Here is a 23792-nt window from a genome sequence, read left to right as displayed (position 1 = left end):
TGTCTTTTGCCCATTTCATGATTGGATTGTTTGTTTCTTTGGGGTTGAGTTTAATAAGTTCTTTATAGATATTGGAAACTAACCCTTTATCTGATATGTCATTTGCAAATATCTTCTCCCATTCTGTAGGTTGTCTTTTAGTTTTGTTGACTGTATCCTTTGCTGTGCAAAAGCTTCTAATCTTGATGAAGTCCCAATAGTTCATTTTTGCTTTTGTTTCTTTTGCCTTTGTGGATGTACCTTGCAAGAAGTTACTGTGACCGAGTTCAAAAAGGGTGTTGCCTGTGTTCTTCTCTAGGATTTTGATGGAATCTTGTCTCACATTTAGATCTTTCATCCATTTTGAGTTTATCATTGTGTATGGTGAAAGAGAGTGGTCTAGTTTCATTCTTCTGCATGTGGATGTCCAATTTTCCCAGCACCATTTATTGAAGAGACTGTCTTTCTTCCAATGGATAGTCTTTCCTCCTTTATCGAATATTAGTTGACCATAAAGTTCAGGGTCCACTTCTGGGTTCTCTATTCTGTTCCATTGATCTATGTGTCTGTTTTTGTGCCAGTACCACACTGTCTTGATGACCACAGCTTTGTAGTACAACCTGAAATCTGGCATTGTGATGCCCCCAGATATGGTTTTCTTTTTTAAAATTCCCCTGGCTATTCGGGGTCTTTTCTGATTCCACACAAATCTTGAAAACCTGAACAGGCCAATAACCAGGGAGGAAATTGAACCAGTCATCAAAAACCTCCCAAGACACAAGAGTCCAGGGCCAGATGGTTTCCCAGGGGAATTCTATCAAATGTTTAAAGAAGAAACCATACCTATTCTCCTAAAGCTGTTTGGAAAGATAGAAAGAGATGGAGTACTTCCAAACTCATTCTATGAGGCCAGCATCACCTTAATTCCAAAACCAGACAAAGACCCAACCAAAAAGGAGAATTACAGACCAATATCTCTGATGAACATGGATGCAAAAATTCTCAACAAGATACTGGCCAATAGGATCCAACAGTACATTAAGAAAATTATTCACCATGACCAAGTAGGATTTATCCCTGGGACACAAGGCTGGTTCAACACCCGTAAAACAATCAATGTGATTCATCATATCAGCAAGAGAAAAACCAAGAACCATATGATCCTCTCATTAGATGCAGAGAAAGCATTTGACAAAATACAGCATCCATTTCTGATCAAAACGCTTCAGAGTGTAGGGATAGAGGGAACATTCCTCAACATCTTAAAAGCCATCTACAAAAAGCCCACAGCAAATATCATTCTCAATTGGGAAGGACTGGGAGCCTTTCCCCTAAGATCAGGAACAAGACAGGGATGTCCACTCTCATCACTGCTATTCAACATAGTACTGGAAGTCCTAGCCTCAGCAATCAGACAACAAAAAGACATTAAAGGCATTCAAATTGGCAAAGAAGAAGTCAAACTCTCCCTCTTCACCGATGACCTGATACTCTACATAGAAAACCCAAAAGTCTCCACCCCAAGATTGCTAGAACTCATACAGCAATTTGGTAGCGTGGCAGGATACAAAATCAATGCCCAGAAATCAGTGGCATTTCTATACACTAACAATGAGACTGAAGAAAGAGAAATTAAGGAGTCAATCCCATTTACAATTGCACCCAAAAGCATAAGATACCTAGGAATAAACCTAACCAAAGATGTAAAGGATCTATACCCTAAAAACTATAGAAGACTTCTGAAAGAAATTGAGGAAGACACAAAGAGATGGAAAAATATTCCATGCTCATGGATTGTCAGAATTAATATTGTGAAAATGTCAATGTTACCCAGGGTAATATACACGTTTAATGCAATCCGTATCAAAATACCATGGACTTTCTTCAGAGAGTTAGAACAATATTTTTAATATAAACATTTTGCCCAATTTTACCACCACAAAATCATCTGTACTTTTTCTTTCTCAGTTCCTTTAACCAAGATCCAATGACCCAGCTTGGTAATTATTCTATATCAGAATCTGTTTTTTAAAAAAAAAACACTTTAGAATCATATTGCCCTTTGTTTATATCTCATTTCTGCTGTATGATTTATTTAAACTGCTAATTTTCTAGGAGCCTCAGTTTCTCCATCTATTAAATGGAAATATCCTCACTTTATAGATTTTTGGATTTTGTTTTTGAGATTTAAAAGAGATAAGTAAAAAATAAAATAAAAAATAAACAGATAAGTAGGTGAAGCCTTTAGCAGAATGCCAGGCATATCACCAACTAATACCTATTGTTAGGTGTGCTTCACACTCCAGTGAAGTGGCAGTGGAGTTTCATTATATTTCATTCCATGGCTGTAATATTGGATTCCTCAAATAGTTTAAATTCAAGTAGCCTAAATGAATCACCTTGTTTTAACTCCAACCATATAGGCTGTGGTTATTCTACACCTATATGACAGAAAATTATTCAATGATAGCAATAATTCAATAGCATGAGATGTGTTATAAGGGAAATTGAAAACATAATTAGGCAGCAAAAATGTATATATACTGTGATCCCACATTTAACGATTTATGCATAGAACAAAAGATTGGAAAGAAACAATGTAGAAGCTTAAAAATGGGTGGTTGTGAGAATATGATAATTTTTTCCTTTTTCTTCTTTCAAAATATGGTATAATTTTTATACCTTCCAAATGGGTATTTTTTTTCTTTTTGTATTTTCCACTTCTCAATTTTTTTAAACAATGAAAATATGTTGAACAAATTACAAGATAGAAATCCACGTCTATTTGAATGCATAGCAAAGAAGAAATCTGTGTGTATCAATTGTTTAAAAGGTTAACATAGTAAAGAATTGCTAAGACAATACCATCCTCTCTGACAGGACCATGTTAAGTAATCAGTTTCAGTTTGATGACTAATTGTCAAATTCTCTCATAATCTATTTTAATTATTTTTCTTGCTTTTCCAATTCTGCCTTTTTCTTGCTATAACTTTATATTTAATTTTAAATACCTATGCTGTGTATGCACCAGATCAATGTGTTAAAAATGTATGAGGAATATAACCATCCTATGATTGACATAATGTGTATATATTTTTTAATTTGAAAGATGAAAACTCCAGGTATTCAGAATCCTGACAACTCCAGTTTTGATTCTTGCAATAGATACTCAGTTTGGAGCCATGGCCTCCCACCATGAACTCCAGTGGATTATCTAGTGGTCCCCACTTCTCAAGTCTAAAATTGGTTTATTTAGGCCTAACTTTTTCCTTACTTAAAGCATCAATATTCTGTCTTAGAATTAGTCATTGATAAGCAAGGTAGAGAGATCAGAACTGTAAGTATAATAGAAAGTGATTTGGGGATCCCTGGGTGGCACAGCGGTTTGGCGCCTGCCTTTGGCCCAGGGCGCGATCCTGGAGACCCGGGATCGAATCCCACGTCGGGCTCCCGGTGCATGGAGCCTGCTTCTCCCTCTGCCTGTGTCTCTGCCTCTCTCTCTCTCTCTCTCTCTCTGTGTGTGTGTGTGTGACTATCATAAATAAATAAAAATTAAAAAAAAAAAGAAAGTGATTTGGGTGGTCTCAGAACCTTTTTTTTTTTTTTTTTTTTTTTTTTTTCAGAACCTTTTTCTTGATGAAGAATGGCACACAGTCTCCAAAGTTAAACTAGAAAGGGATGATGGTGGTCTCTGGGTAGAAAGTTTTCAGACTTAGCATCAATTTTTATCTCACTGAAGATTTTCTGTTTCTCTGCTCAGTAGTGGTAAGAAAATAGCTATAGTTACTTATATACAAGCATATGACTAACTTCTAAATAGGATTTTGACATTCAGGCAGAAAAAAATCTTACCTATTTCTCTTCCCCAAACACATAGCATATCATATCTACTTGATAATATTGGTGAAATTCAAATGAAATTTTATTAACAGGCTTTTAAAAATATAACACTATTAAGCATTTTCATAAAGGAAATGGAATAATATTGTTTAAAAATCATATTTTATTATCATTCTTTTGCTAATAAACAAACAAAAAAACCAATAAAGCCTCTGTGATGGGTTTCCATGACACTTAAAATAAGCTTTAACTTTGGCTTAAAAGACTCATGTGAATTACGCCCTCCCTACCTATGTCTCCAAGTTTACCTTGTACCACTGTTACCCTCTTTTGTTTTGCTTCATTCACAGTGGCCTTTAGTTTCTGTAATAAATGTGCAATTCTCACCTCTGTTCTTTTGCATTGCTGATCCCTCTGCATGGAATGCTCTTGACAAGTTCTTGTTCAGGTCTTGTTAGCTACTCAGAAAGGGCTTTCCTGAGGGTCATATATAAAGCTATTCTCCTTAGTCATTGTCTGATCTCATCACTGTTTTATTCCTTCATAGAAATTTTATCTATCTGAAATATCTTTTGTATATGTTTGTTCCCATATTTATCCTCATCAGAAGATAAACTCAGTGTAGGCAGGGGCTTGTCTTCTATTACTGATTCTCAACCCCTGGAGAATATTTGTGGAAGGTAGGCAAGGAGGGAAGATGGGAGGAGAAAGGGAGAGAAAGAGGTTGGGAAAGAAGTAGGGAAGAAAGGAGTTTAGATCAAGTCATCCTTACAACCATCCTATGTGGCAGGACCCATAATCTCAATTTTATAGATGAGTAAACTGAGGTAAGGAAAAGTTATGTATCTATACAGTGATCACAGCTAGTAAATTGAAGAACTGGAATTCTAAGTAGAATCTTCTTGAATTCAAGAACAGTTCTTTATCTTAACACTCCAACCATGTTAGAGTAACTGTTACCAAACTTATCCTTGAATTCTAAACAACTAGAAAACTAGACAAACTGTATTAAATAGCTGATTTTTAGATGTGGAATAATAGGAAGCTCAGAAATGTGATCACTAAGATAAAGGAAGCAACTGAAGTGAAAACCGCACTTGTTCTTGCTTTCTGCCTTGAGGTACTTTCTGGATTACAGCAGAAGAAGGAAAAGTAAAGGATAGTATGGCAAAATAGAGTTAAGGAGATGATGATCAGAATTCAGTGAAACTGAGGCATCTGGAAGTCATAGGACAGAGATCTAGAGACGAGGTAGGTGTATAGAAAAAGCGCTCCAGAAATATGCATATGTATCCCCTTAAGACTATTTGCTAAACCCTAACCTGTGAATGAATGTAGGTAAAACCCTACTCTGCTAGCCAAAGGATAACTAGAGAGTTGCACACCAAGTAATCCCCAGAACTGACAAGGGAGTTTGAGTTTTGAGCAGCAAGAGTAGAGAGATTTTAACAAACACCCAGGAAATTCCTTAGATGCCCAAGAATAGTCATGCCTTAGTGATTCATACCTTAGTGGTAAAGGCCACTCTAGACCTACAGTGACAAAGCTTGAAAACAAGCCTTAAAATGATCAAGCTGATCCACCAGTCACTGCCAAAATGAACTTCAACACTTTTTAAAGAAAGACAACAAAATTGAGAAAGTCAATACCAAAACATTTATAATGGCCAACATCTAAAAAACAAAAACAAACAAACACTTAGAAAATATGTGAAGAAGTAGGAAAATGTGACCTACAATTAGAAAAAAGTTAGTAAATAAGGACATAATGGCAGACGTCATAGGATTATTAAACAAGGGCTTTAAAAATAGCTGTTATGGGGGATCCCTGGGTGGCTTAGCAGTTAAGCATCCACCTTCGGCCCAGGGCATGATCCTGGAGTCCCGGGATCGAGTCCCACCTCGGGCTCCCTGCATGGAGCCTGCTTCTCCCTTTGCCTGTGTCTCTGCCTCTCTCTCTCTCTCTGCATCTCTCATGAATAAATGAATAAAATATTTAAAAATAAAATAAAATAGCTGTTATAATAGCTCATGGTTTAGAGAAAAAACTTTGTATATCAAATATATAGAAAAAATATATAGAAAAATATATAGAAAGAGAAAAAAGAGAGAGAAAGAACATATCAAATAGAACTTCTAAAATAGAAAACATTATGGTAGCTGAAATTTAAAATTCATGGGAAGACCTCACTGTAGATTAAACACTGTGGAAGAAAAGATAAGAGAATTTTAACACATAGCAATAGAAGTGATCCAAAATGAAGCCAAGAGAAAAAAGAGCCAAATAAACTTCAGTAACAATAACAGTGGGGCAGTATTCAATGATTTACATACAATTAGAATCTCAGAAGGAGAGAGAGCAGACAAATTGTGTGAAGAAATAATGGCTGAATTTTTTCAGATTTGACTGTAAACTCACAGAGTAAAGAAACTAAATGAAAAGTCAATCAAGATAAACAAAAATAAAACTATACCAGGATACATCACAGTCAGATTTCTGAAAAACAATGATAAAATGAATATATTAAAAGAAGCATGAGGGGCCACTGAGTGACTCAGTTGGTTAAGCATCTGGTTCTTGATTTCAGCTCAGGTCATGATCTCATGGGTAATGAGATCAAGCCCTGCGTTGTGCTCTGTGCTCAGCAGGGAGTCTGCTTAAGATTCTCTTTCTCCCTCTCTCTCCACCTCCCCCTGCTCTCCCATTCTCTCTATCTCTAAAATAAATAATTTTTTTTTTTAAAGAATCCTGAGCAGAAGCACACATTAAAGATAGAATAACAGGGCAGCCCAGGTGTCTCAGTGGTTTAGTGCTGCCTTCAGCCCAGGGCCTGATCCTGGAGACCTGGGATCGAGTCCCACGTCAGGCTCCCTGCATGGAGCCTGCTTCTCCCTCTGCCTGTGTCTCTTCCTCTCTCTTTCTCTCCTCTCTGTGTATTCTCATGAATAAATAAATAAAATCTTTAAAAAAAAGAGGAACAAAAATAACAAATCCACTGAACTACGTTAAATATAACTAGTATAAATATGTAAGTAAAAAGGTAGAGATTATCACACTGGATTAAAAGTAAAACCTCAGACCTAGCTTCAGGGTCTACAAGAAACCCACTTTCAACATACAGACACAGATAAGTTAAAAGTAAAAGATGGGAATATACATATCATAACAAAACTGGAGATGCTATATTAATATCAGACAAAGTAGGCTTCACGACAAAAATATTGCCAGGGATAAAGATGAACATTTAATGATGATAAAAGGGTCAATAATATGTAACAATCATAAACATTTAGTCCTGTAATAACAAAGCTTCAAAATATATGAAGCAAAAACTAAAAGTAACAAAACCATAGTTAAATTTGGAGATTATATATGCCTCTCTCAGTAATTTATAAGAGAAATAGCCAAAAAGAAAAGAAAAAAAAAACAGGATACAAAAGTCTTTTTTTTTTTTTTTTTAAGATTTTATTGGTCTTTTTGAGAGAGAGAAAGAATAAGCAGGGGAACAGCAAGCAGAGGGAGAGGGAAAAGGAGCCTCCCCGCTGATCAGGGAGCCTGACATGGGGCTCAATCTCAGGATCCTGGGATCATGATCTGAGCCCAAGGCAGACCCTTAACCAACTGAGCCGCCCAGGGCTCCCAGGATACAAAAGTCTTGATCAACACTACTAATCAATTTGAAATAACTGACATTTTATAAAACTCAAATTCAATAGCAGTGGATTACACATTCTTTCCAAGTTCCCATGAATCATTAATAAAGATAGGCAAGAAGTTAGACGCATGAACAAATTCCTTACAATACAAAAAGCAAATACATTTATAGAAGAAGTGCAAAGTTGACTAGCCCACTCTATATTAAAGGTTGCAGGATACAAATACAGCTCACAAAAATTTATTTGTATTGTTACATAAAGAGTGAAATGAAAATATTTTTTAATTGCATAAAAATATGTTTAACTGGGATCCCTGGGTGGTGCAGCAGTTTAGCACCTGCCTTTGGCCCAGGGCACAATCCTGGAGACCTGGGATCGAATCCCACGTCGGGCACCCGGTGCATGGAGCCTGCTTCTCCCTCTGCCTATGTCTCTGCCTCTCTCTCTCTCTCTCTCTCTCTCTGTGTGACTATCATAAATAAATAAAAAAATAGAAAAAAAATTAGAAATATGTTTAACTACAAAACTGCCAGGCCTGCATAATGAAACTGCAAAGCATTGCTGAAAGAAATGTTAAGACTCAAACAAATAAAGAGCTTTACCATGTTGCTGGATTAGAAAACTAAAAATTTATTGAGGCATAATTGACAAAAAAAAGTCTTATTAATTTCAAGTTTACACCATAGTGATTCAATGTTTTTATACATTATGAAATGAACCCCAGCATAAGTCTGGTAACCATGTGTCACCATACAGAGCTATTACAATATTACTGACTACATTCCCTATGCTGTATATCCCCATGTCTTATTTATTTTGAAACTGGAAGTTTGTACCTTTTAATCCCCTTTACCTAGTTCACCTGCTTCCCACCTCCTACCCTTCTGGTAACCGCTAATTTGTTTCCTTTATCTCTGAATCTGTTTCTGTTTTGTTTTGTTTTGTTTTTTAGATTCCACATATAAGTTAAATCATATAGTATTTGTCTTTCTCTATCGGGCATTTTTCACTTAGCATAATACTCTTTTGGTACATCCATATGCCATAAATGGCAAAATTTCATTTTTTCTATGGCTAATATTCCAGTGTGTGTGTGTGTGTGTGTATATATATATATATATATCACTTCTTTATTCATTCATGCATTGATGAATACTTAGATTCCTTCCATATCTTAGTTATTATAAATAATGCTGCAATAAACATAGGGGTGCATTAATCTCTTTGAATTAGTGTTTTAATTTCCTTCAGATAGATACCCAGAAGTAAATTGCTGGATTTTATGATATTTCTGTTTTAAATTTTTTGAGGATCCTGCATGCTATTTTCCACCATGGCTGTACCAGTTTGCATTCCTACCAACAGTGTATAAGAATTCCTTTTTCTCACATCCTCTTCAACACTTGTCATTTCTTGTCTTTTTGATACTAACCTTTCTGACTAGAGTGAGATGATATCTCATTGTGGTTTTGATTTGCAGTTCTCCGATGATTAGTGATGCTGAGCACCTTTTCATGCGCCTATTGGCCATGTATATATCATCTTTGGAAAAATGTTTATTTAGATCCCTTGCCCATTTTAAAATTAGGATTTTTTATATTAAGTTGTATACGTTTTTAAACATATTTTGGATATTAATCTATTATCAGTTATATGATTTTCAAATATCTTCTCTCATTCAGTAACTTGCCTCTTTGTTTTGTTGATGGTTTCCTTCACCATGTAAAAGCTTTTTAATTTAATGTAATCCCATTTGTTTTAGTTTTTATTGTCCTTGCCTGAGGAGACTGGTCCAAAAAAATATTGCTAAGACTGATGCCAAGAACTTACTGCTTATGATCTTTTCTAGGAGTTTGTTTTAGATATTATATTCAAGTTTATAATCCATTCTGAATTTATTTTTGTATATCATATAAGATAGTGGTCCAGTTTCATTCTTTCTCATGTAGCTGTTCAATTTTTCCAACACCATTTATTGAAGAGGCCATCTTTTTCCCCCATTGTATATTCTTGCCTACTTTTATTATAGATTATTTGATGATATATGTGTTTGTTTCTGTGCTCTATATTCTATTGCATCAATCTATGTTTTTGTTTTTGTGCCAGTACCATACTGACTTGATTGCTATAGCTTTAGAGTATGGTTTGAAATCAAGAAGCATAATACATCTGGCTTTGTTCTCTTTCTCAAAGTTGCTTTGGCTATTTGAAGTCTTGTGGTTTAATACAAATTTTAGAATTCTTTGGTCTAGCTCTGTGAAAAATGCCATTGGTATTTTTATGGGGTTGTATTATGTCTGTAGATTGATTTGAGTAGTATATATATTTTGACAACATTAATTATTGCAGTCCATAAGCACAGAATATCTTTTTATGTATTTGTGTTGTCTTAAATTTCTTTCAATGTCTTACATTGATTATAGGTGTTTCATTGCCTTGGTTAAATATATTCCTAGGTATTTTTTTTATGTAATTGTAAATGGAATTGTTTTCTTAATTTTTTTCTGAAAGCTCATTATTAGGGTACAAAAATGCAAGCAATTTCTGTATGTTAATTTAGTATCCTGTTACTTTAATAAATTCATTTATTAGTTCTAATAGTTTTTGGTGAAGACTTTAGGATTTTCTATATATAGTATCATGTCATCTGCAAATAGTGACAGTTTTACTTCTTTATTTACAATTTAGATGCCTTTAATGTATTCTTGCCTAATTGATATGGCTAAAATCTCAATATTTTTAATATTGTGAGTCCATTCTCCCCAAATGGACTCACTGATTCAATGTAATTCCAATCAAAATCTTGGCAGGCTCTTTTTTTTACCATTAAAATTGACAGCCTATTCTAAAATTTATATGAAAATGAATAGAAACTACAAGAATAGTCAAAGCAACATTGAAAAAGATGAACAAAGTTGGAGGACTTATAAAACTTTATTTCATGACATTGTAAAACTATAGTAACCAACATAGAATTGAATTGATACAAGCATATCATTCAATGGAACAGCACAGAATTTCCATAAATAGACCCACACATATACAGCAGTGCCCACCTCATCCACAATTTGACTTTCCATGGCTTCAGTTTCTCACAATCAACTATTGTCTGGAAGTAGGTGATCCTTCTCCTGACATACTGTTAGAAGGCCAGTAATAGCCTAATGCTACATCATAGTGTCTATATCACTTACATCACTTTATCTTATCACCTCAGCATTTTATTATCTCACATCATCACAAGAAGACTAATGAGTATAGTACAGTAAGATATTTTGAGAGAGGAGGACCACATTCATATAACTTGTATTACAGTATCTTGTTATATAATTGTTGTTTTCTATTATTAGTTATTGCTGTCAATCTTTTACAGTGCCTACTTTATAAATTCCACCATAGAAATGTATGCATAGGAAAAAACACAGTATATATAGGGTTCAGTACATCTGTGGTTTCAGGCATCCACTAGGGGTCTTGGAAATACCCACCATAGGCAAGGGGGAACTACTGTATGTTTAATCAATTATCACCAAAATTACTAGAACAATTCAGGGGAGGAAAGGATGGTTTTTTACCTTATAGTAGCAGAATAATTGAAGAGAAAAGCATATGAAGAGAAAAGCACTTGATCCTTATCTCACACCATAAACCAAAATGACTTGAAGTAGATAATAGACCTGCACAGAAGTGCTGAAACTTATGAACCTCCTTAAAGAAAAGATCTAAGCAAATATGATAACCTTGAAGTAGATAGGTTTTTTAGGACACAAAGCATGAAACATAAGGAAAAATAAATTTTACTTCACCAAAATTACAAATTTTTCCTCTAGAAAGACACTGAAGAAAATGCAAAACAAACCAGAGAATGAGAGAAAATATGCATAAAGCGTATATCAGGTAAATGACTGGTACCCATAATGTGTGTGTGCATGTGTGTGTGTGTGTGTGTGTGTGTACATACAACTTAGTAACAAGAAGATAAACAGTCTTACTTTTAAATGGCCAAAGATTTGAATATTTGTTTCACACACAAAAAAGATATACAAATAGCCAATTAATACATGGAAAGATGCTGTATCAGGTTCCTACGGCACTTCTAGGTAGTGTGATATAGATGACTGAGTAGTACAGAAATTTATTCTCTCACAGGTCTGAAGGCTAGAAGTCTGAAATCAAACTGTCATTAGGGCTGTGTTCCTTCCGAAGCTCTAGGAAAGTATCTGTTCCATGCCTCTCAGCTTTAAGTGGTTGTCAGCAATCTCTGGCATTCCTACGTTTGTGGATACATACTCCTTTTTCTGTCTCCATTCTTCTGTGTGTGTGTGTGTGTGTGCGTGTGTGTGTGTCAGTATATACCTACATGATCTTCTTCTAAGGACACCAGCCATTGGATATAGGGCCCACTAAAATTCATTTTGACTTTATCTTGATTACATCTGCAAAGACCCTACTAATAAATAAGGTCACATTCACAGATTCTGATACCTTTTTGGAGGGCACAACCCAACCTACAGCAGATGCATACCATCATCAGGGGATTAAAATTTAAAAACAAAAAAAAAGATTTAAAACCACAATGAGAATGCTTACTGGAATGGCTGATTTTTTTTAGAATACTAAGTACTGACAGCAATTTAGAGCAAATAAAACACCCACACATTGCTAGTGGATAGTAAAATGGTACCACCATTTTGGAAAACATCCAATTTCTTAAAAAGTTAAACATGTTATCACTGTAGGCCCAGAAATTCCACTCCTAGATGTTTACCTAAAAGAAATGGATACATATATTCAGACACAGACCTGCATGTGAATATTCAGCTTTATGCACAATAACCAAAGCTAGAAACAACCAAAATATTCATTAACAAGTGAATAGATCAACTATTGCAGGTCTATACAAGGGAACGATAGCAATAAAAATATATAAGGTTTTGGTACATGTAATGACTTGGACGCACCTCAGAATTAGTATGGTTGAGTGCAAGAAGTTAGAAACCAAACATTGTATACTGTATGACTAATATGAATTTCTAGAATAAAGAAAACTAATCTATAATGACAACAATCAGACGATGGTCTTCTTGGGTGGGGCGTGGACTGGGGAAATTTGCTGAAAAACATCATAAAGCAACTTTTGGGAATTGATGAAAATGTTCTGTGTCTTGATTGTGGTAGTGGCTACATAAGTATATACATTTGCTAAAACATAATGAGTATACTTAAAATAGGTTCATTTTATTTCATGTAAATTATGCATCAATAAACTGATTTTTTAAATATAGCCATCTGTTATTGGAATGGAGCTCCTCTGGGATAACTGCTCTTCTCTGAGTCACATTTAAGCCTGGCACTTATGAGAACTAAATAGAACAACACCCACTAACATCCTGTGCCCCGCCCTATCATAAATAGTCAATCAGAACACTTTCCTGTAGGAAATTTTAGGACCTATGACATAGTGTTAATGTTTTTATTTATATTTATTCAGTGGTTGCTAGTTATTCTATTTCACAGATGTGGACAATTATACCATTTTCTGAATTTTGCTGGTCTTGTAGCTTTTACAAATTACAAACTCCTAATATAAACTTGATTGTAGTATAGTAGAGAGAGCTGGTAGGCTTTAGTGCTAATCAGCTTGTGGTTTAAATTCTGGCCTTGCCATTTACCAGCTGTACAGCATTCATTCCCTCATTTAAAAATATCTATTAAGCAATTGTGATGTACCGGGCCCCCAGGCATAGGGGATGTGCATTAAGGGGATGTGTTCCGAGCCTCATGGAACTTAGAGTCCAATCCTTCAACTTATTTTCCTTCTCCATTTTTCTGGGTTTTGCTGACTATAAATTGGGTTGTACTGCTATCTTCACAAGGATGGTTTTGATGATTAAGTGAGATGACCAAGTAATCAGTATCAGTGGACAATAAAGGTTTCCTCCTGCCCTGTGTGTCTTTCCAACTCTTTACTGTGCTCTTTTTCTCTCCTATCTTATCTATCCTATCATGTCCTTTCCTTTACCATGATGAATTTTTAATTATTGAAGTATTATTGACATACAAAGTTATATTAGTTTCACATGTATAACACATTCAGCAATTCTATACATTACTCAGTGCTCACCGTGATGTGTAGTTGCCATCTGTCATCATACAACAGTATTACAATATTATTGATTATATTCCCTGTGCTGTACTTTTCATCTCCATGACTTATCTATTTATAACTAGAAGTTTGTACCTTTTAATCCCCTTCACTTATTTCACCCATCCCCCCACCAACCTTCCTGTTGGTGACTACCACTTTGTTCTCTGTGTTTTAAGAATCTGTTTGCATTTGCTTTCGCTTTTTGTTCTTTTGGAGTTTTTTTAGGTTCCACGTATAAGTGACATCATATGGGATTTGTCTTTCTCTGTCTGACTTATTTTACTTAGCATAGTACCCTCTAGGTCCATTTTCATTGTCACAAATGGCAAGATCTCATAGCAGTCAGATTGGCTAATATCAAAAAGACAAGAAATAACAAGTGTTGGTAAGGATGTGGAGAAAAGGGAACCCTCATGCACTGTTGGTGAGAATGTAAACTGGTGCATGCACTGGGGAAAACAGTATGGAGGTTCCTCAAAAAATTAAAAAATAGAAATTCCATATGATTCAGTAATTCCATCATGAATTATCCAGTAATTCCAACATGAATAAGATTCATGTCTCCTTCTATACTATATAATATGCCACAGATGCCAATACTTGTTTCTTTTCTCAGCTAAAACTATTTACAGTTTTGAATGACTTCTTTCAGCTCTTTTCCTATTTAGACTCTTTTATTATCAAACTTATATTGGATGATATTTTTAAAATAAATAACAGTTCCTGAACTGATTTTGGGGTTATCCAAAGTTAAGTGGCATATGATATTCCTTAACAATAACTCTTTGTATGGCATTTTACCTTTACTAACCTTTTTGTATCTATTGTTTCGTTTAATCATCTCAATAATCCTGTGAGGTCAGTAAAGAGATTATCACATCTACTATCTAGATTAGTGTACCAAGGCATATTGTGTTAAAAGAGTATTTAGATAGGGGTGCCTGGATGGCTCAATCAGTTAAGTATCTGACTCAATCCCAGCTCAGGTCATGGTCTCAGGGTTGTGAGTTAAAAAAACAAAAAAAGTATTTATTTATTTTTTTTAATTTTTTATTTATTTATGATAGTCACACAGAGAGAGAGAGAGAGAGGCAGAGACAGAGGCAGAGGGAGAAGCAGGCTCCATGCACCGGGAGCCCGATGTGGGATTCGATCCCGGGGCTCCAGGATCGCGCCCTGGGCCAAAGGCAGGCGCCAAACCGCCCACCCAGGGATCCCAAAAAAAGTATTTAGATCAGAGATTCAGAGATGTAATTTGAACCTGCTTATGCTTTTCATTTGTTTATCTATTTAACCACATTTATTGGCTACAGCTTGTATGCTAGATAACATATGATACTGTCTTTAAGAAGCTCATTGTCTGTGAGGGCATGTAGCCTACAAGTGGAGAGCAGTGACAAGAGTATGGACACTTGTACCATATGGGGGTTGTCAATGAGGAGTAAAGGATCAGTCTCATTGGGACATATAGAAAGGGCGTTATGATGTGCCACTTAGGCAGAGAATTGAGGCTCGCCATGATTTCCCCATGTGAACGAATAAGGACAAGGCCTTCCTAAAATATCCCCAAACAAAAACCCTTAGCAGTTGATATTTAATCTCTACTCTCATTTGTGCAATGTAATTTTCACTATGATCTCCCACTGCCCCCCTCAAAAAAAAAAAATCAGAGAAGAGAATCACAATGATTTAGGCCCTCACCAACTTTGCCTTGTTTTCTGGATAAAAGGGGGCAGAAAGGGCTTGTTTCCTACAGTTATTTCTTGGGCTACTTTCCTGCAGATCCTGGCCCTGCTCAGGCTGGATGGATCCTATCTGCAGAGGCAGGGGGAATGGTGTTTATATTCATCAGTATGCATTTCTTGAAACTGGCCACCAGTGAACAATCAAATCGCTTTGGAATATTCTTAAGCTTCCTACATGTTTGATTAGTTTTTCCCAGTAGGAAATGAAGCAGAAGAAGCAGCTATTAAGAGAGCTTGCTTTCTGCATGGCCTAAGACTGGCTCCTGGTGTAACAGTGATCTTCAGAGCAGACAGGAAGGTCAGAATCATTCCACGTGTTGAATGGAAAGACTGGAACTGGATGTACTTAGTCTTTGTGATGGATGGGAGCAGAGGAGGGCAGGACAATCTGAGGTGTCTTTTTGACTGTTTCACAGGCTGTTTGACACTCTTGCTTCAATTTTCCTCTCTATAGAAGAAGATTATTCATGTATAAGGTCTTCCATGTATTCATTCTCTTAGTAGCCTATAGAGCATGGCCCTCTACTAGGTGTCAAGGATTAAGAGTAAGATATAAGTAAGATACAGCACCCAAAGGAGCTCTTGCTGGAAATGGTGTGAGCAGAGACATAAAGGCTGTGGGTGAGTGAAGAGCAGCATGGGCCCAGACAATGAGGCCAAGTCATCCTGGAAGAGGCAGCAGGAAACTGCATGGGAATGTGAAAAGGAGAAGCCTGGCTGATGGTGTGGTGAAAGAGCAATTTTGATGGAGAAGAGAAATATCCAAGGAAGATCTTTTACATTTTGTCATAATCGGTGCTGTAAGCCCTCTCTTCCAAGATTCCTATAAAATAGCAAGTAAAATTTACACTCATTAATTATATTAATATTTGGTGAAGTGGATCATCTTTGGGAAGAAAGAAGTACTGATATCTACCCCATGGTTTATGTGAGACATAAGAAGCTAGACACAGGAAAAAAGTAAGTCAATATTTAAATAATACATACAAACATATTTTAAATACAAATATTTAAATAATACATACAAACATATTTTAAATACGAATATTTAAATAATACATACAAACAATAATACATACAAAATAATACATACAAACACAAAGATAACTAATATATATATTACATATATATGCATATGTACACTGTGTATAAATACACACTATATATGTAATATGAATATGTGGTATATATGTAACTCCCTCTTAAAAAGCCTCTTGGGGAACAAAAAAAGAATGTTATCTGGGTAATATGTTCTTAGTGAACTATAATGAGCTAATACTTAAGTACTTACTATGTACCAGGTTCCTTTTTAGGTATCTTTTTTTTAACGATTTATTTATTTATTTATTCATGATGGACAGAGAGAGAGAGAGAGAGAGAGAGAGAGAGGCAGAGACACAGGAGGAGGGAGAAGCAGGCTCCATGCCGGGAGCCCAATGCAGGACTCCATCCTGGGACTCCAGGATCACGCCCTGGGCCAAAGGCAGGTGCCAAACCGCTGAGCCACCCAGGGATCCCCTCCTTTTTAGGGGATCTTAAATGTAATATATCTTCTTCAATCCTTAGATTAACTTCATCAGGTAGATACTACCATTATCACTCTTTTGTGTGGAAGGAATCTGACAAACGGAGAAGTTCAGTTACTTGCCCAAGGACACATAGCAAGTAAGATATAGAGCTGGACTTTGGATCCAGGCAGTCTGGATCTAGAATCTTAACTCTTAACTTCTCTGCTCCATTACATAAGATATGATTTGCTTTTAATATTTTTGTAAGGAATTAAATCCTTTAGGAATCCTCCAGTATATGAATGGAAGAACCAAGGCAGCTTTGATTCTCAAGCAGTCAAGTGTGAGGAACAGAAGCTTCCTCTCTTCATGGAGGCTGTAAGTGCATTGCTCCCTGAATTTGATTGTAGATCTTAGGATAAGATTTGCTAATTTGGTTCTTTCATTCAACAATTATTTACTGAGTAGCCAATATGTGCCAGAAACTATTTGAGGTGGTAGAAAAGAACAGAAACCAAATAAGCAAAATCTCAGATATTATGGAGTTTACCTAAGGACCATAGATGAGCACTTGGATGGTTTGTACGATCATGGCAACTGCTATCAAAAGAATGGGTGTTGTGAGAGTAGAGAGGAGGGAGGAGAGCTGCTATAAAATACAGGTGGTCCAGAGAAGCCTTGCTGACAAGATGACTTTTGAACTGACACCCAAAGGAAATATAAGAGCAAGCCTGCAATATCTGGGAGAAGAGCACTGCCACAGAGGGAATGCAAGTATGAAAGCCTTGAAGTTCAGTTGTACTTGACCTGTGTGAGGATGAGTTGGAGACCAGTGGGCCTGGAGCAGACTGGGCTAGATAGAAACAGAATGGTAAAATAGCAGGTGAGAAATTTAACAGAGACTTAGGTTTTCACTCTGGTTTAAGTAACCACAGGAGGGCAGAGGGAAGAAGCAATATTTTTTTCTGCCTTTTTAAAAAGATTACTCTGACTGCCAGGTGAAAAATCAATGATAAGGGGACAAAGATGGACACAAACTATTAATGTAAAACTCAGGCAAGAGATTATGGTGGTAATGTTGGAGGGTGGTAAACAGTGGTTTTGTATTTTGAAGGTAGAGTTAACCACACCTGGAAGTTTTCACTCCATAGAGAGTATGTATAAATGCTAAAACTGGCTGAGATCACTTCCAGAGGAAGTCTTGGTAGGGAAAAAAAAGTGTTCATGGATGGAAGCCTGGGCAGCTCTAATCTTGAGAGATTAAGGAGGCAGGAGGGAACAGCAGATGAGACTAAGAAGGAGTAGCCAGGGATGAAAGGAACACCAAGGGAGAGGAGCATCCTGAGAGTCAGGTAAAGAATGTGCTTCATGAAGGAGGGTGACTAGCAGTGCTGAGTGATGCTGACAGTCAATAAAGACTGAGAACTGAGGGATGCCTGGGTGGCCCAGCAGTTGAGCATCTGCCTTTGGCTAAGGGCCTGATCCCAGGGTCCTGGGATTGAGTCCCACGTTGGGCTCCTTGTGAGGAGCCTGCTTCTCCTTCTGCCTGTGTCTCTGCCTCTCTCTCTCTCTCATGAATAAACAAATAACATCTTTTAAAAAAATACTGAGAACCGAGTGTTGTATTGGCAACATGGAGGTCACTGATGACCATGACAAATGCTGTTTTTGGTCTGGTGGCAAGGGTGAAAGCCTAACTGGAGTGGGTTTAGAAGAAATTTGAATTACCCCTGGATATGCTTTCAAATGAGGCTTTCATCTGAGCAGAAATGGAATCTGCTTTCACACTACTCAGAGGCCTGAGTCTTGTCCTTATAAAACCAAGGCTCAAAGGCCCAAGGCTTTAGAAACCGAAAATAAGAAACTGAAATATTTGAACCTAAATAGTATTAAAGTTGTCATCTAAGGCTTGAAATGTTGGAGTCACAGATCTTGCTCCAGGAAATAAAATGGACGAGTTGTTGTTTTTATTCTGGTTCTCTGCCTAAGACTACAACTAAAGGATCTCTTTTATATATTTACCCTGGGACTCTGTCCCCATGTCTTCCCTTGACAAAAAAAAAAAAAAAAGTAGTGTCCTCCAAAGTCTGAACTCCCTGGGGGAAAAAAATCATTATTTCTCTTTGTCTGATGAAAACTTCTTTAGAGTTCATTTGTTAGTTTAGTGTAGCATCTTCTAAATGCCTGGCATTGGGTGCAAGTGTTGAGCTTGGACATGGAGAAGTAAATTCTAATCACTACTCTGTTACTAGTTTGTTGTGTAAAAAATAGTATCACAACATCCTTTTATGCCTTAGAATTTCCATTTAGTTTGGCAGGATAACTTTGAATTCCCTTAAATCTTACTCTCTCTGATTCATTCTAAAATTCATTCATATTTTCCAAGCTTCTAATTGATCTCAGCCTTCCCTTCTTTATATTAATCACAATTCTCCTTTGCAAGAGGAATAGGGATATTTTCTAACAATTCAGTCATCTTTATGAATCTTCCATTCTTTTGGATACCTATAAATTGTGGAGAATAGCGTCCAATCTTGATGTCTCAAAAACTCAAGACTGGGCAATAGACTAGCAGCTGAGACCTGAGGTCTGGCACCTCTGGTTGTTTCCTTTGACTTTTAGTGTGTATCAGTGAAGTCCTGGATATCTTTGGCTAGCTTTGTGCCCTTAGTCAAGGTAATTAACTTCTCTATGCTTTGGCTTTTCAACTGAAAGAAGAATATCACTATCACATGTGTTGAGAGAACATATGTGATAATCTTTGGGACTTACCTGAGAGTAGCTACTATTTCTTACCTATCTCCTTATTTGATAGATGACTGTCAATTGTAGCTATCTGGCAATAGCCACTCGATTCAGAATTTATTATGCAAATATAGTCAGAGAGGTTCTCTTAACCCAGGACTTTAGGAAAACAACAAAGAAGTTAAATGAAATTCAAACACACTATCAAGAATGAAAGTGCTCTTTGAACATTATTTACATATCACTGAAAATAAATCCCTATACCCAGTTATCTATGGTAACAATGGTGCTATCATTTTAAGGCCTCCTATCATCAATGAAAATCATTCCAAATTAACAGTAAACACTAGTAATGTGTTCCTTGAATGCACAGGAACTGACTTTACTAAGGCAAAAATAGTTCTCAGTGTCAATTTCACCATGTTCAGTGAATATTATGAGAATCAATTTATAATTGAAAAAGCTGAGATGGTTTTTCCTAATGAAAAAATCATATATCCTTCCAGAGCTGGCTTAACAACAGGAGATGGTGATATCTAATTAACAAAAAGTTGGAATCAGAGCACCTCCAGAAAATCTTTCCAAGCTTCTGACCAAGATGTGTTTAAAGTCAGAAGTCATAGGTTGATTGGAATGAGGTTGAGATTGAAATATATCCAATCAGAGTTGACATTTTCCATGCATGTACTATAAAAGATGTGGCTATTGCTTATGGATGTAATAATTCAGATGGCTCTCCCAAAAACATATACTAATCAATTTCCTCTTAATAAGCTCACCGGACTTCTAAGACATGACATGGTAGCTCCTGGATGCATTGAAGCATTTGTCTTTCCTCTGTACCTCCAAGAAGATATTGCTGATAAACTGGGTTTGGACATCTCTGCAATAAAGATAGTTCATATACCTGATGCTACAACAGGTAAAATTGAATTGCAGGTAGTACTCGTTACCCTTCTTTCTGGCCTCCTAAAGACTATAACCACAAATATTAAGATGCCCCTTCCTCTAAAACTGAAATCTTTGACATTGTAGTAAAAGATTCTAGCAGAGACATAGATGAAAAAGAGAGAGAGTAAAAGCCCTCCTAAAATTGTCTGAAGGTCTGCATACTGTACAGTGGATTTTGAAATCATCTGCCAGTTTCCTTGCACTTTGGCCCTATGACCAGGGAGAACCATTTCTGTTGTGGTTGGTCTACATCTCTCCTCCAGATTCTGCGGGCTGCCTCTATTTGTCTCATGCTGTTTCTTGTCAGTGTGATCTCTGACACTGGCTGCTTCCTCTGGGCTCTTAGGGCAAGAGTCAGTGAAGCCCAGCCTTTGCAGAGGCAAACATTTAAAACCTACTGTAAGAACTGGAATTACCATTGCATGGCTAAAGAGGCTTGACTCCCTATAGTGAGATGTCTGCATACTTCCTGGCAGCATTCAAAGTGTGTCTTCTGACACCATCCATTCTGGATTCTCTGTCACATTCTTCTAAATTCCTTTGGGGAAAAAAAAAAACAATTGTTCAGTCCTATTTGGGGCTCCTCCTATTGAATCAAAACATGGATTGTATAATACCTCCTGGAAGCATCAGACACTGTTTCCTTTGCTCCTTTGACAACAGGAAGGAGAGTAGTGGAGGGGGGAATTGTCCCACTTAAATCATTTCTATCATCCCCTCTACCACGGTGTGAGCCCTTTGAAGAAGGGATAGTACCTTGCACTTCTGTATATCTAATGCCTTGCTCACGGCATGCCCCACGAAGGGCATAGTCAATAGCTGTTGGGATGAGTTGCTGCACTGAACCATTGCCTTGGTGTGTTGTACCAGGTCTCACAGCCTAGTGGATTCAAAGATACAGGACTTCTCTTCAGGTAGTCCAAGAGACAGGGTGGGGTGAGGGAGTGATGCGCCTGAACTCAGCTGTGATAAATCCCAAGAAGTCCACAGTTTTCCAAAGATTTGCATGCTGAATAGGAATCTCCCACTCTGAAATCAGGGCTTCCCAAATCCTGGTCCACAGATTGGTGCTAGCCACCAGTGAAATAAAAATGAACAATGCAGTCATTTTTTTTAAGCAAAGCTAAATTTATGTTTTTAATCTAAGCTTATGGCCTTCCTGAAATGTTTTTTCATGTCCAGCTACACTGAAATAACCCTTTTCAAATTATGATGATGGTAAATAGCAAATGTTATCCTTAATATTACTATGAGGGGAAAATCCTTGTTACCTTATATAGCTGCCCAGTTTAATTTTGTTTTGTTTTGTTTTGATGTTTTTTGCCCCATGCATTCTCTCTAAGGAGCACTGTTAGAATTGTGGTTTCTAATGAGACATGGACCATTTTGAAAATCTGAACTAAAGCTTTAGACCCTTTCTCCACAGAAACTTGTATGTATACACACATGCAAACATTCACAGGCAATTTTGGAAGGTTCACAGGCCTCTTTAGGACTAGCTGTATGCTTCTAAAGGATCCAGAAAATGCAGGTTAGGAATTCCTGGACCAGAGGGAGTGACAGTCCACTATTGAGAGAAAATGACCTTTCCCCCATTCATCTGCTTTGTAATGAAATATTCAATGTAAATAAAAAGTTTTCCATCACTACCTTTAAAAGTCTAAGAACTAAGCATTGAGATCAGGGATTTAACAGATACTTTGCAAAAGCAAATGGCACTCTTTCTAAGGCAGCTGATACCCAGCATTTGAACCAGTATTCTGTGGTCTCGGTGGGTGCGGGAACCTCTCTTCCCTTTGGCATTTTTTTTGCCGAGCATATGTTGCAACCCATCACCACCGACAGGGCTCTGTGCATCTCCCAGGCTGTCTGGGGGAGTCTTTTTGAAGGCATTTCAGCCATCTGTTAGGGTTTCCTGCTCTCCAGGGTGCTTTGATACCATGAGGAGATGTGACATGACATTTGGAATCTGGGACCATGCATCACAATGCCAAGGGCAGGGACAGCCACAGGGTGACTGACTCTGGCCCATTGTGCAGGGATGAGCATGTCAATCAAATACATCTGGCTGGGTAGTCATATTGACAGCTGGGCTGTGAACTTTAGAGGGGAGGAGGAAATGAAAGGTCGTAGAAGCCGTCGAAGAGAAGGCTGTTCGTCTCCCTCTAAGAAAGCCTTGGGGTGGAAGTGGAGACCACAACTGGAGCAATGAAGTTGGCAGTGATCACAGGATCTCAGAACCGTAAAGATGGTCAAATCCAGAATCTCCCAAACTTCAGTTATTCAAGCCCATAGCCATGATTTTTTTCTATCTGCAGGTCACCAATAATTTTCTTTATATTTTCTTTAAATAGACTCCATTTTTATTTAAATATATTTTTAAAGAAACTTTACATAACTAAATAAATCTGGTGCCACTTGTTATAAATATACTGTAGTCAAAAATAAATAAAATGAAAATAAAGCACTTTTTGGAAATTCTTGCTCAATGCTGTGGTCTGCTAGCTCAGTGTTAAAAGGAGAAGTCAGCAAAGGTTTTGGGCTTGTCGTGGGCACTAACTCAGACTTTCTCCTTGATGCAGTTGGCAATATTAAAAGAAAATTCAAAAGTGAATCCTCATCACCTTCTGTGCTCAATGTTAGTTAATATCACATCAAAGAATTGATTAAATTTCGTGTGCCATGTCAATTCATTTTGTGTGCTACTGGAGGGCTGGATTTCACTCTGTAGGACACATGGATCTGATCCAAGCTGTTTGCAGAGGTGAGGACTCCTGGAGAATGGAAAGGACTTGTCCAAGATAACTGTGATTCTAGATCTGTCCAGGTACATATACCATTTAGCTACGGAATTTTGCAGCTTCTGCTGGAGGCAGATTTTACATGCCTGCACCTTGGCTTTGGATTCTACCTTGTGATGTGTTTTGGCCAATGAGACATAGGCAGGTGTGGTGCAGACAGAGGCTTCAAACTGGATCACAGAGCTGGGCTTGCTTTCTTGTACTTTACCATTAAGAGGACATGCCATGGTGAGTCGGCCAGTCTATGGAGGATGAGAGACACATCATGCAGGCCCAGATTTTATCTGTACAAAGATCCAGTGCTGGACTCCCAGTTGCTGATTCCCCTTTTTTGGCATCATATGTGGGGTGTATATGTGTGTGTGTGCATACTTGTGCATGTGTGTATGTATATATTAGATAGACAAGTAGAAGCAGAA

At 37.1% G+C, this 23792-nt stretch overlaps 1 protein-coding gene and 1 long non-coding RNA gene across 22 annotated transcripts in view; one reads left to right on the top strand and one right to left on the bottom strand.

Annotated features, from left to right (window-relative positions):
- Positions 1 to 4699, bottom strand: part of LOC140630376 (uncharacterized) — a 33234-nt gene extending 28535 nt beyond the window's left edge. The window contains exon 1 of the long non-coding RNA XR_012028141.1: positions 4207 to 4699. This is a non-coding gene — a long non-coding RNA (uncharacterized lncRNA). The remainder of the gene's footprint in view (positions 1 to 4206) is intronic.
- The window catches only part of DAB1 (DAB adaptor protein 1), a 1169270-nt gene that overhangs the window by 484095 nt on the left and 661383 nt on the right, over positions 1 to 23792 (top strand). The gene's annotated exons all lie outside the window — the stretch shown is intronic.

This window comes from Canis lupus, chromosome 3 (genome assembly GCF_048164855.1).
Source record: "Canis lupus baileyi chromosome 3, mCanLup2.hap1, whole genome shotgun sequence".
NCBI classification, from domain to species: domain Eukaryota; kingdom Metazoa; phylum Chordata; class Mammalia; order Carnivora; family Canidae; genus Canis; species Canis lupus.
Note: the sequence above shows the minus strand (reverse complement) of the source record. Positions and strands in the feature narration are given on the sequence as shown.